Here is a 15,064-nt window from a genome sequence, read left to right as displayed (position 1 = left end):
CACTCCCACCCCGTCGTTCTTTCGAAGAAAAAAAAAAACTACCCTATTGCGGGTCCCCCCCCCCCCGGGCCCCCCCCTTTTTTTTCTTTTTTTTTTTTCCCCCCCCCCCCCCCCCCCCCCCCCGGTTTAATCTGAAAGTTCTCATAATAGAAAATTTTGAGGGAAAGTAAAAGGCAGTAATGGTCATGGAACTGGTATTTACAAATTTGTCCACTGAGAAAGAGGAGAATATGAGAGAAAGAAAGTGAAGAATGGTTCTTGTGTCTCAGTGATGTCAAAAGGAGACTGAAATACAGTGTCCAGTATGGAACAATTATTTGGGCCTATAGTAAAATTTTGTTACCTCTGGTGTTTTAAGAAAGGAGGAATCCCATTAATTGGAAGACCACAAGAGAAAATATCCATTAGTGCTTTAACAGTTAAATATTTATATAGGATCTTAATCAACAAAGTTTCCAGGGGGAAGAGCATGCAAAGAAAATCTATGCAAATAACCTTCATCCAGATAGAAGTTGTCTGTCGGGAAAATTGTTCTCAAATTTTTCCCAGCTGCTTGGTCACCAGTTGAAACAATGAAGAAGTTGTCCATACACAGAAATACCAGGAAACTCTGCTGCGGGGCAGTGGGAAAGAAAAGCTCCCTCATTTTTGGGGAGGGAATAACTTTTTAAAAATACTTAAGTGGCTGAGTTTACTTGGTGCAGTTAAGGATTAAATCTGTCAATTTTAACATGACATTGCTGTTACATCTGAAATAAACTTAAGTGATGTTTTGTTCTGGTAGTGCCCTGTGATGTCTGGGAAACTAAATTGAAAATCTTCCACTATATTCTGTAGTTAATAGATATGCCTATTCAGTGTTTTTTGTAGTCGGTTCCTTTAAAATTTGAACTAGAGAAACTACTCCTCATTTTAAATGAACCAAATTTGGTTGTGAATTCCTAATTCAGATTTATTACAATATTTATGTATGTATGTACATGTATAAAATTTAAAGTTGGGTGGGGAGTGTACACATAACAGGGGAACATTATCTAGAAGATCATATTTATTTAATACCCACCATGTGCAAGTACTGCTAAATAATTTTTCATTGAGCATGTTTTTGGTGGCTTCCCTGCCCCGCCCTTCAAAGTTCACACCACAAAACTTAGATCAAATGTGCTCTGAGTTAGGCATGTTTTGCTGTTATGTGTGTGGGTTTTCCCCCCTTTCAAGTATGCTACTTTTTAGTAGTGTAGATAACCTAATGTGCAGTTCCAGTGAAAGAAACAGAATTTAAGCTCTAGCATGTTGCCTGTGGAGTTTTATGCTACTCTAGTAAGTGTTGTGGCATTTTTAGATGGCCCCTTAGCTAGAAGGTTTTCACTCTGCATTTGGACTACAGATTTCATTGAATTCAAATTAGTCATGCTTTGAATGGAAATGAATATGTTTACAAATGTTCAGGTTGGGAGAGAGTAGAGGGACTTGATGCACTTACTGATCAGTGTCGAGTTTTTTTATGTAGAAATGCAAACAGTTAAAGATGACAAGCAAAAAATATCACTGATTTCATTCATCTTTTTAAAAAAGTCAAAGTACCTCTAGATAACTCAGTTTCAGTTTTACTCCATACTTGATAAAGCTGGACCTCTTAGTTGAATTAATAAATATGAAGGTATTATTTTTCTTTCTGCTTTAAAAGAGTACTTATCAAATATCTAATTTTAAAAAGCACAGTCCCTCCTACCTACTGTTGGAGTTCTGAGAATCTCTCATTTTCATAACCCAGTGTAGTTTTTTGGAGTCAGTCTAGTTGGGATTCTAACTCATTTTTTATTTAATAGAGAGTCTGTGACAAGTTAATTGTTCCTATGTTTATAAAGTGGAGCTCTTCATATAATTTATTAAGTGCCTACTGTGTCCTAGACACAGTATTAAGTGCTGGGAATACAAAGAAAGGCAAAAGACAGTTCTTGGTCTGGGAAAGCTCACTAGGAAATGCTCGTAGGAGATTACAAAAGTAAAGTGATGTAGATCAATCAACTTGCTATCCCTATTTTTAATTTGAGAAGTACTTATTTTAAATAGTCTAGGTCTTTTATAATACTTCTTAGGGACAAAATTTTATGGTCTTAGGTATTTTGCAGAAATTTTGTGGAATAACAAAGAATTCTAATTTGTGGACTGCAAAAGCAGCAAAAATCCACTTTATTCTACTACCGGGAGGATTGGTAATTTTATTGTTGAGTGATTGGTATTGGTTTCTCCCAGTTAACTCTCCAGTATCATAAGCACTGGATAAATGTGAGTCATTGTTTTGAAAAATTTTTGTCCTATATGAGTTGAGAGGTAAGATAGTGGCTAATGTAAGAAGTTGGCCCAGGACTGTTGGAGAATAGATTTTTTTCTCTCAGAGATAAGACTTAAAAAGCTCTCACCAATTTAGGCCCTTGCATTGATTAACAAGTAGGTAGAAAGTTGGTTTTTATTCACCTATACAGAATTTGGATTAGGTACTTAAATTCCATATTGTTGAGTAACTTCATTTCATAGATCAGGCTAGAATAATAGCCTACATTTAACTTTAACTTTCAGGTTTACAAGGCAAGATCTGAACTTAAATTCATTTTGTACCACAAGAAGGGAATGCAAGGTACTAATTCCTGTTTTCCCAAACCCAGAAGAAAACTTGGAAGTTCAGCTCTCAGAATTGCCATTTCTTAAGTTTCCTAAGGAATCTATATATTGCATTTGGCTTTCAAAGAAGGTAAATTTGTGCTTTTTTCAGACCCGTGATTTTTTTGAAAGTCCATGTGAAATAACAAGAACTGTGGTTATTAAATATAACTGAGTCTGGCAGAAAGATTTTAGGATTAATGAGGTGTGGTGGAAGTCTTGAGGTAATCAGAAAGGAGCTAGAAGGTGCCCGAGATCAATCTAGTCACAATCACCATATTTTATGTGGTCCACAGAGTTGAGTGACTTGCCTGAGATCACATTGCCAGGAAGTCCAGTGCTTTTTCTATGCAAGTTTAGGCTTGATGAAGTATATAATTTTTATGATTACATCAAATATCAATGTAGCCATGTGGAAAACAATTGAATGTTGTAGAATGGGAGGAAGCTATTAGAATATTGAGAAATGGGACATAATTGACAAGTCTCTTTAGCAAAGATAAAAAAGGACTCTGCTTGATGTATTCTATGTTGTTTTATCCTGTGTTTGTGTCTCTGTCTTTTAAAGTGACATGCTCTTAAGTCTAAAGCATCTGGCCAGAGTAACCATATCAGAGACCAAAATCTGCTAGGACAATCTGCTTCTCAAAAATCTGTTGAAAGCATTTTCTCCTGGAAAAGTGTACCTTATAAAAATCAAAGTTTACTTTTAAGTTCTGGAGTTGACTGATACGATTTTACCTCACTCTGAAATTATTTGAGGGCAGAATTAGTTAAGAACCAGAAGTTGCTGGCACTGAAAAACCTGAAGGATGAGGTAGGCCATGAACCATAAATCAGTTTTTGACGGAAACTTAATTGTTAGGATTGGGACACTAACACAGGATTGGAATGTTCACTGGTTTGCTTAATTGAGTTACAACTAGGCTTCATCTTAATCTTAGATTTAGTAATATATTAATGGTTTACTCTGGGAGAAATAATTTGAATGTTTTAATTATATATCACATGGGAGGTGGTAGAGATTGTTTTTTTTTTTTTACTAATTCCCCAAACACCTTTGAAATATAAGAACACTAGAGATATTATATAGAAATCAAAGCACAGTTGAAAACTGACCCTCTAGGTTTGTTGGGAGATAAATACACAAATGAAGGCTTGCAACCGATCTCTCTCAGAGACTATAAATACAGATCAAATCCTAAGAGTATAAAACTTGAGCAAAAACACTCTCAAATCCCCAGTTAATTAACTGCTTATTTTAAACAACATCTGAATAAAATTATTTCCATAGCACTCTTAGATCGCATTATTGTGGAATTTCATCCATAATGAGTTAAATTTAACTTGGTAGCAATTTGCTGTGGTACCCTGTGATGAAGCTACAACGAAGGAGCATATTAGATAAACGTGTGTGTTTATGTTTAAAGCAGATGATTTGAATATGCAAGAATGTTGCTTTTTTCCCCCCAGTCCTGTGCAACTTTTCATGACCCCAAATGGGGTTTTCTTGGCAAAGATACTTGAGTGGTTTGCCATTTCCTTCTCCAGTAGATTAGGTAATAGGTTACCTGACTTTCCCAGGGTCACAAAGCTAGTATCTGAGGCCAGATTTGAACTCAGGTTTTGTTGACTCCAGGCCAGGTGCTCTATCTACTAAGCCACCTAGCTGACACAATTTTCAATACTACAAAACGACGTGATAGATTTCTTTCTAAGAACTGTACTATCATTATATTTTGATTTTTGCTTGACATTACAATGAAGTCAAATTAATAACCGCTTCTTAAGTGCTTACTATGTGTCCAATATGCTAAGTACAGATACTACTTCCTAGCGTTATGAGAAAATGGAGATTCAGACCAATATAAAAAAAAGTGGATCAGAAGTTATAGCTTGCTTATAACTGATCCTACAGCTAATGGCAGAGAACCTTAACTAAAACATTGGATGAAAAGATTTTGCTTTAGATTAATATAGTTGGATTTTTCTGTTGAATTGTATAATTGAATATTATTCAAATCCTAGATATCTTTTAACTTGAAATCGAATTCAGAGCTGTTGGGTCACCTTAATAGAAAAGGTGAGACCTGCCATATCTGCATGATGATTACCCCTGTTAGAATGATGTAGGTTGTTTGGGGGCTGCTAGGGGAGAACGGGTGGGCTGGTGCTGGGATGTAAAATTAAGATTATCTGGAACCTTAAGGGAGGAGCCCAGGGGAGGATGGTAGGAAAGATATTTGCCAGTTCAGAATGAAAGGGAATCAAAGACCCATTAGACATGAAAGGAACTTCATTTTAACGATAATCGGGCCTTGCAAAGTTGTGACTTGCCTGAGGCCTCACAGGTCTCATCACCTGAGAATTGGGACCAGGACCCAGGGTCTCCTTGGGGGCTCTATTACACCAGGGTATAATTTTTACACCTCAATCCAATTATATGCCAGTGTATGATTTCAGCAAAATGTAATCTCTGGATAAAGCCAGAAAGACATCATTTCTTGAGATCATTGTTTTCAGTCTTACTAGAAAAAATTTGTAGAGATGTCAGTCATCAGATGCATGTTAGTGTGAAATTCAGAACAGTACAAAGATAATTGGTCAACCCCTCCAGGGCAATAAAGCAAAAGGGGCCCTGTATAGAAGCAACTGCCCTTACAACGAATGGTTTTTGCTTCAGTAAGGAAATGAGGACAGAACAGGATCAATATAATGTTCTCATTTCAATCAAAAATCTGGATTAACTCATACTTCTGAACCATACCAGTATAATGATAATTGGTGCCTGCAGTGATGATTCAGGCACTTTAAAAACCTGGCCTGCCCTTCATCAGTTATGTGCAGTAGCAAGGTTTTACCAGTGTGTGCGAGATATACACACACACACACACACACACATATATACACATACATATATATATGAAGGGTTTTTTTTTTAATTGGCAGTCTATATAGTGTAACAACCTGAACCCAAAAGGCATCATTGGTATTGGGGATAGAGCTGGCCTCAAATCCTGGAAGACCTGGGTTTAAGTTCCACCCTGATGCTTCTTGGCTCTGACTGGGCAAGTCACTTGCTGTCAGTCTGCATTGGGAGAAGGAGTTTCTTCACCTGGAATTTCCCTAACTCAATAAAATCAGGTCCAGTCTTTATTTTGCCTTGAATACAGCTGTAAAATGAGGATACAAAAGGTACTAGGATACACCGTTTTGTCTTGCAGGAAATATTTTGTAAATCTCAACACCACATGTAGAGATGTTGTTGTAGCTCCTTCCCCTATACCTGAATAAAGCACTTCACTTCTCTTACCTTGTTTGAACTGACAACCCTTGAGATTCAGCACTATAGTTATCCTCATTTATATGTTAGAATGCTGAAGCTGAGGTGAAGTGACTTTAACAATCACACAGGAAGGATCAGAGGCTAGATTCCGACTCTTGCCTATCTGACTCTTAAGGTCAGTATTTTATTAAGCCACAGTACTTCTCTCCTCTACTAAATACTTAGTATTGTGCTAAATAATAGCTCTAAGAGCTTTTTTAAAAATTAAACTTTTTTAACCTGGGGATTTATTGATTGAGGGAATCTTCCTCTGAAGCTGCATTCAAATTCTGGCTGTGAACCCCACCTATATGGCAAGTGATTTAGCTGACCTGGTTACTCGTTTAAAAAAAAAAAGGCAGTTGAATTTAATGACCTTTGAGGTGCCTTCTGGCTTTCAGTCTGTGATTACACATGGAATAATTTCTGGGGAATGGCCGACTGCTTATGCAAATGTATTGGAGGTGGCTGTGGGTAAGAAGAGACCAAACCCATTAAACTGAACCAGAATGGGAAGAGTGGGGAATAAAGCTGGAAGGGTAAATTTAAGTCAAGGTGCAACGGGCCTTGAATTATGGCTATAAAAGATTTTTTTCCCTAAGAACAAGGGGGAACCATGGATATCCCTAAAGGTGTATTTATTCAACGCCTACTATGCGCTAGGCAGTAGAACTACAAATATAAACAATCTCTAAGCTTATGACAGTGTTTCTCTACCTACAAGCTACAACCATCCACCCGTCCTTATCCACTGAGTATTATCCATGGCCTAGACTGGACCTTTGATTTCTTTAGTTTATAGAACTACCCAGGGTAAGAAACTCCCTTTCCCAATGTAGATTGACACGTCAGAAACTTGAGTCAAAAAAAATTGCACAGAGCCTGAGAGGTTAATGTGAAAAGTTCACTCAACCTACCAAGTTACGCATCATTTCTATAATTTTAAAACTTTGCCTCCGACAGCGGAGAGAGCTTAAGTGCCTTGGCAAGGGTCACTCGGATTATAAGCGTGAGAGGAGGGACTTGAACCTAGGTCTTCCAGGCTCTCTACTCTCTGTCCCACCATACACAGGCACACCCGCTCCCCAATTCAACCCAGCAGGCATTTATGCATCCTATGCTCACGCTAGGTTGGCAGATGGATGATTAGCTGCTGATGCACACGCACACGCGTATCTGTGTATCTATTTCCCAGTTTAAAAAAAAAAAAAAGTTCCGCATGCCGGTTCTATGGGTAATCTTGGTTCAAATGCTTGCTGGGCAATCTACCTGGTTCGGGATGCAGATGAGCTACCTCTGCTACCCGTGATACATCAGAACCCGGCGAGGTCTCATTGCTCAAACCCAATTTCCGCAGTGATGCCGACATAGGACAATGACAGAGACGACAGCTGGATGCTAACACCAGCAGCGTCCAGAGCTGAGAGATTTTCCCAGCAGTCTTTTCCTTTCGGGGCAGAGATGAAAGGCTGCTACGCCTCCGCCTTCAGTCCTCATCAGCTTCACGAAAACACTATTCCCACCACCTCATCCCTAAAGATGACTTCCTCCTTACCTGCATCCTGGTCCTCTTGTCCATTTTCATTACTGAATGCATTACTATAGGAGTGCATAAGGTGCTTTTAAAAAGGATAGGAAATCTGGGAAGTTTCTTACACTACATTCTTTGAGCGTCCCCTTTAAGGGATTTGGTCCCACCTCTTCTCCGTCTGCCCGCGGGCTCTGCTTCCTGCCAATCACCCTGTCTTTAGAATATTTCCTGTGTACTGCAACTAAACTTGAACGTCTCCGCCTCTTCGCCTCACTTATTGGGCCAGCCTGGGTCCATAGACTCCTCAGCCTTCCCTCCACCTCCTCCTCCTCAGGGTGTTCTGACCTCCCATTGGCTGGCACAGCTGACTCCCTGCCGGCGGGTTGGCCAGCTGCGTGGCGGGGGAGGGAAGTCGGACCATCCTGGTAGGCTCTGCGCGTGCCGAGCGGTTGCCGCGGGAGGGGGGAGGGGGGAGGGGGAGGGGAAAGGGGGAGGGGGGGCTGGGATAGTTGAGGCCGCGCTGCCGCCGGGGTCTCCGGCCTTGGGGCCTCTTAGCGGCCGCAAGAAGAGGCGGCTGGGGGCGGGGGGAGAGGGGCCGGGGCCCGCACTCCCCCAGCCCCGGAGGAGGCCGAGGCGAAGGGAAGGACAAGCGGACAGACCCATCCCAGCGGCCGGACACCCCCCCCCCCCCCCCCCTCCGCCAGCTGCATGGAGCCCGGCTCTGAACGGCCTGTGCCCCTCCGGCATCCCTACTTTGCAGTCTTTACTCGATTTCCTAATTTCCTGCACCCCCCTCTCCCCTCAGACTTGAGCTTAGGGTTTGCTCCCTTACTCCGGGGTCCCTTCCTCCAGAGAGTTATCTAGCTCCTAAAGCCGAACTGCTGTGTAAGTCAGTCAACAGGCATTCCTGAAGCACTTAGCATGTGCCAGGTACTGTGCTGAGCTCTGGGAATACAAAGAAAGGCAAAACAAGGAAAATTCCAAAATTGAATTTCAGTTCATTCCACTCGATTACTCAGATTTGGGTCTCTGATCTCATCAATGTGGATGTTTCCTTTCAACTCCTTGTGCCTCCTTATCCTGTGGGACTCCCTATGCCCATCCTTATTTGTTTGCCATATTGTTCTTTAAGCATCCACAGCTTCCTAAGTGCCACATAGAACACAAGAAAGACAAACTTGGCCAACATAGTCTGAATGAGAAAGTGTGTTGGTTCTTTTAAATAGGTGAAACAGGGTACAGTGTTCATAAATTTATATTTTGTATTGAAATACATAGATACGACAGCTTATTGCTGGTACAGCAGCTTTCTTCTAAGAAGAAAAACTGGCCATTTTTTAAAAGATAAATTCAGCAATCTGACCTAATCTCCAAATATCCTGTTGAATTTTTTCAGCTGAACGTCATGCTTCATTTGAGGACCAGTTGTGGTATGGGAGAGGTCAGGAACAAGAGCATCTTGATTTTAGTGTCACTTTATTTTTTCTAAGTGCTTTAAACGCATTTTAATCACAGTTCACCTCTTAATAATAGGCTTATTGAAAGACTTTGAATGTTAATTGGAGTGAATTTATAGATCCCATACCTTACTCTAGTCAAGGAACATGCATTCTTGTATACTAAATTTTCTCAGTATTTAAAGGAAGCAGTTAAAAAACTGGATTTTAATGTTATGTCTGACTCATACTTGTTTACAGTATAGGAAAATCACTGACAAATGTGTTCACCATAGTTCTGAAATAGCAATTTTCTGTTATTTGTCAAAGAGATGCTTTGAAAATAGCAATTCTGAAATTGTACACTATGCAATCAGTGAACCAATCATGTAAAAAGAATTGACAACTTTTTTCTGTTCCCAGAGCTTAGCATTGTTTTCTGTATTTCAATATTTCCAGAGATCTGTGATTTTATCTATGTGGGTTTTAGGAGATGACATGAGTTGATGCCAAAAAAAAAAAAAAATCACCGCCTAGTAGGTAGCCAGCCCTCTAGTGATAGACTTCTTCACATTTAACTGGATAGTTGCTTGGCCATTAGACATTCAGCCTATCACTGAACTGAAAGTCAGTGTAGTTTTGATAAGGAGAAAAAGGGATTTTAGTGCAAGAGAAAAATAGCTAACTTTTAAACTATCATTAGAATAAGTGGGTAACCACTTCAGTAGTGACTGAATATGAAGAGAGGCTCAAACTTAGTTCATAAATTACTGTTTAAACTGCCCTGCTAACCTTGTTCACCTCATTTCCCTTTTTTTAGAATGCTTTTCCTTTCTTTTCTTTGTTTAGCTTTTCTCTTTTCTTAAAGGCTCATCCTTCCTTCTCTGTTGAGAAGTCTTCCTAGATCACTGAGTCTGTAGTCATTTCTTCCCTGAATCTAGATCATAGAATTTTAGATCTGAAAGGGATTTTAGAAATTATATAGACCAACTCCCTAATTTTGCTGATAGGGCCACTGAAACTCTGAGAAGTAAGGTGTTTTACCAATGTTTCATAGCTAGTTATTGGAAGAATTGTAGCTAGAATTGAATTGTCTTGACTTTTAGTCCACAAGTGTTTCTCTAGTTCTTGTCTATACCATTCTTTTCTTGAACATTATTATTTAACTTTTCATGTATGTACTTCTTAATTCTCTAGATTGTAAGAGAGTAAGAAACATCTAATAATTTTTTTCAGCTTCTCCACAACTTTTAGCACATGATTTGGTCATGGTGCACAGCTCTTGCTTTTTGATTATTTGAAATACTCAGTTTTGTTCAAATATATTTTTGCCATTCTAATTTTGTTCAGGTTCAGTAGTTTTATCAAATACATAGATTTTGTTACATTTTGAGTCTGTTTACCATTATTGGGATTTTTTTTATTGAAATTATACTTTTGGCTTAGTGTGTTTCAGGTGTTCTTTGTCTACAATTCTTCAGTTTTGAATTCAATTCTGAAAAGATGTGTCACATGCCTGTAAATGCTAGGTGCTGTATGAGATGCTGGGGATTAAGAAAAAACAAACCCACAAATGAAACAGTTCCAGCCCTCACAGAGTTTACATTCTCTTCAGAAGCAACATGTACAAAGAAAATTGAATACAAAATATATACATAGTAATTCCTAGGGGGAGGGCATATGTCTAATATGGAGAGTAGTTTGTTAACAATGGAGGTGAGGAGGTAGAGGGAAGTGTATGCCTGACATCACAATGGAAGGATACTGTGAAGTGGGAGTGGGACACAGAAGGGATGAGACCCACATGGATGGATACAAAGGAATGGGGAATAGTGGTAGGGAAGGGAATTTTGCCTAAGGCAGCTTAGTACTCCAAGTGCAACAAAATAGGGAAGCAATGATGTTGTTGATTTGATTATCAATCCTTGAGAGAGAGGTTTAGAGGGTGAGGAATGCACCAGTGGCAGGGCAGTCTGGTTCTTCCTGAAGGAAAGGGATCTGTAGAGTCCAAGGTTCTGGCAGGTCATAGAGGTGTAAGACATATTTGAATTGAGATGTGGATAATTAGAATCCTCCTTACTCTGTAATCACCTTCAGGGTTGGGGTAACTAAAAATAAATTTTGTTCAGGACGCAATTTTTGTTGAGACTTTTTGTCAGTGAAATCTGTATAGCTTTCAAATAGCATAACTAAAAGAGATAACACAATTAGTTCATCCCCTTTTAAAAAAAGTATTCAGCACTTAATTTTGCAATTGCTGGGCTAAGTGTACAAAGAGTACTTCAGAAAACACATTCCTACCCTCTGACATAAGTTAAGAATAGCAAGATAGCTTAGTGTTAGCTGGCTTCTGCAATGAAATAGTCTTATGATGTCCCTTACTTCCAGTTGTGTCATGCTAGGAGATTAAACCGTGGGATAGTGACAGACCCCCTCAGTTCTATCTGGTTCTTTCCCACTCTAGCCATATGTGTACCTTTAATCTTTCATCCAGAGTTCCAAAGGTTGGCTCTTGTAATCAATAAAGAGCTTGTGGAATGTCTCCTAAGAGTAAGGCTATTAACTGTCCAGTTGGATGATTATTCCTTTTCTCATTAAATTTTACATATGGTTGCAGTTGCATTGCCTCAGAAGGCCTAATCTTCTAATTATAATGGTAGGCTGTGATAAGTAGCTGCTATTAATGCCTATATATTGTATGTTTTAAATTCAATTCAGCAGATATTTATGGAGCACATACTTAGAACTGCTAGTTGCTGTAGATATGAAAAAAAGTACATGAGAGACCCTGTATTTTAAGGTTATTGTGGATGTAAATAAAATATGTATGAAACAGCAAAAGAACAATATGTATCTGTAAGAGATAGTGACCAAATTGTGTAGTAAAGTATCATAGGTGCTGAGAAAAATAATAGATCAGTATAAATTAGAGTCCTTAAGGAGGGCTTACTGGAGGAGATGGAATTTGGGATGATTCTTAATAGGATTTGGATAAACTGTGCAGTAGAAAGAACATTCTAATTGGGGAACATAAACAAATACAAGAATAGAAAAGGTTTGTAAAGATACTGCTCTCAATGAGGAAGAGGATACTTAGTGGGAAATTGTGTGTGTAAGATTGGGAAGGAGGGGCCAGTTGATGTAGCATTTTGTTTTCCAGGATGAGCATCATCAGTTTTGATCCAACAGGCAGTAGGAGGGGAAAATAATAGATTTTTTTTTTTTAGGCAGGGTAGTGACATGATGGGAAATTGTGTTTTAGAAAAATTGTGGCAATAGAGTATAGGACTTTTTTTTTTTTCTCAAGAGAAGAGACTTTGGAAGCAGAGACACTAAACTATTTCAATAATCTAGACATGACATGAATAGAGCCTGGACTAAGTTGATGGAAGTGGATGGAAAGGTGAACCTGAGGAAGATTGGAAAGAAAGAATTGTCAGGAATTGGTGAGAGAGAAATTGAAGATGAACTCTGACCTAGGCAAATCAAAAATGGTGGTGTTGACCAAAATGGGGAAATTGAGAGTGAGATTGGTTTAGAAGGGAGAATAATCTCAGTTTGGGACATGTTGAGTTTGAAACAGTTGCCTGATGTCCAAGTGGAAATGTTTTGAAGACAAAACTAGTCTTAGAGTTGGGTTGGATAAGACCAGAATTAGAGATATATATTTGGATGTCATTCAGTTGAACAGATATTTATTTAGATACTGTTTAAAAACTGCCATGATAGGCTTTAGGGAGAAAAGGATAAAAATGAAACCATTCTTGGGTTGATCCAACATGTGCACAAATGTAATATAAAATAAATTGAGGAGAGAGAGAACACTAATAGCTCTAGAATGGCAGAGAAGGATGGTTTTCTTAGAGGAGTGGCACCTCAACTAAACCTTGAGGGAAGGCAAGGATTCTGAAAAGTGATTTGAAGGAAATCGTTCTAGGCATGGGGAGAGGCACATGCGAATATATAGAAGCAGGACATGGAGAGTCAAATTCAGAAAACAGTAGTACTATATGGTTGAAGCATAGAGTGCATAAGAAGAGATTGATATGGGGAGAGACTGGAAAGATAGGCAAAGAGCCAGATTATGGATGACTGAGATGCCTAGCCTGGGAGTTTGTGTGTTATCCTAAAAGCAAAAGAAAATCATGGAAGGTTTTTGAGCAAAGGAGTGGTGTGGTAAGATGTGTGTCCTAGGGAATTTATTTAGCAGTTGTGTAGAGGATAATAGGCACAGAGAATAATAGGCAGGAAGCAGGGAAGACCAGTCTGGTTGTTTTAATTGACCAAGCGAATGGACTGGTGGTGTTGTTCAATCTCCTTGTTTTGCAGATGAAGAAACTAAGGTTCAGAAAAGTTAAGTGACTTACCAGGGTTACACAGCTAGCAAGTGACAGAGGCAGAATTGGAACCTAGGTCCTGTGATTCCAAGGCCATCACTCTTTCACTCTACTAGGAGCTTGACTGTGAGAGAAGGAAGAGATTCAGGGTATGGCAATGCCAAGTGAGGGTTGGGTGTTTTTTTTTCTTTCTTCCCAAACTGGGAAGACCTGGAGCCCCTGAGGAAGGAACCAGTAGATAAAGAGAAATTGACAATGAAAGAAAAAGGCAATGAGGGACCATCAGTTATCAGTATTTGTTCAGCATTTACTTATTAAGGCCCTGCTGTGCTCGGCATTGGGGGAATACTGTCCAGGTAATCAATGAAGTTATAAATTAATGTTCTTATAGAAGGACCTACGATTATAGACTGAGAGCTGGAAGGGATCTGGGGGTCATTGAGTCCAACCCTCTTCATATATTTGCTCAAGGTCACATAAGTAGTAGCAGAACCAGGAAACTTGGGTCTTTGGCTCCAAATCTAGTACTTATTTTCCTACACCATGCCACTTCTAAGGGGAATATTGAATATGTGTGGAGGTAAAAGGAAGAAAGCAAAATCACAGAGTGGTTAGTGTAGTATAGTATACAGCATAGTAGATAACAGAAATGAAAGGAGATTTTTTTTTTAAAGTAAGTTATTAGCAGAAAAGTTTTTGTAGAAAAGTAGGACAAAAATGTTTCACAGATTTTGTGAGAAGGAAATCTTTGTTGATCTCTAAGGAATTTGCTTCCATTGAGTAGAGATCCTGAATGTAAATTGAAATGAGTGAAATGGTGAGGGAGTAGATACTATATATATTAAGTATGCCTTTGAGAAATTGGACAGTAAAGTGAGGGAGAAAGGATAATAGCTAAAGAAGGTAATAGAGTTAGGTACTGCTTTGTCCACCATTGGGGAAACCTGTGTGTTTTGAAAACAGAAGAGAGCTATTGGAGAGGAAAGAGAGAAATGTGGGGCAAAGGGCACAGGTGAAGGGGTGAATGTTAGAAAGTAGCAGGGATTTTCTTACTCTAAGACTGTAGGGAAGAATGAGAAAATAGATGGAATCAGATGTGTTAAAGTGAACAGGAGGGCGTGTGACCCACATCAGCTTCTGCTGAGAATGGGATGAAGGGAAATTAGGGAGCTTGCTAGACCTGCACAACAGTTGTTTTATGAAGTTTCTGGGATTAGAGGGTCATCAGATTTAAAAGGAACATAGAGATCATTTCGCCAAATGCTCTAATTTTACAGATGAGAGATAAGAGACCTAGAGATGTTGTGACTTCTCCATGGTCCTACAGATAATAAGTGGCAGAATCTGGATTATAACCAAAGCCTCCTGACTCCAAGCCCGATGTTCTTTTCACCATACTGTAATCAAATTAGCAAATCCTTGCTAATGCTGAAGCAGCTTTACTAATTGATAGTTGGACAACTTAATTACACAGTTGGCTAAATCAGCATAGTTCTAGCAGCAGTTGAGAACCTGAGAAAAAAAAGATGATGAAGGTGATGGAAGGGTGGGGACTGGCATGACAACCTGCTAAGCATTTGAGGGTGGTGGGAAGGGAAGGAGGTCGCTACAGAGGAGAGAGCTTAGTGTTAAAGAACAAAAGGTATGTTCTTCCTTTAAGATTGAAGAAGATGAGACAATAAGTGTAGAGTTAGAAATGTGTTAAGGTGAATGTGAGGATAAGTGATCCTGTTAGGACAGCTAGTAAAACACTGATGTCATAAATGAAATAATA

Source organism: Vombatus ursinus, unplaced genomic scaffold (assembly GCF_900497805.2).
Source record: "Vombatus ursinus unplaced genomic scaffold, bare-nosed wombat genome assembly UNPS02001419.1, whole genome shotgun sequence".
Lineage (NCBI taxonomy): Eukaryota > Metazoa > Chordata > Mammalia > Diprotodontia > Vombatidae > Vombatus > Vombatus ursinus.
The sequence above is the reverse complement of the archived record's forward strand: the minus strand, read 5'-3'. Positions refer to the sequence as shown.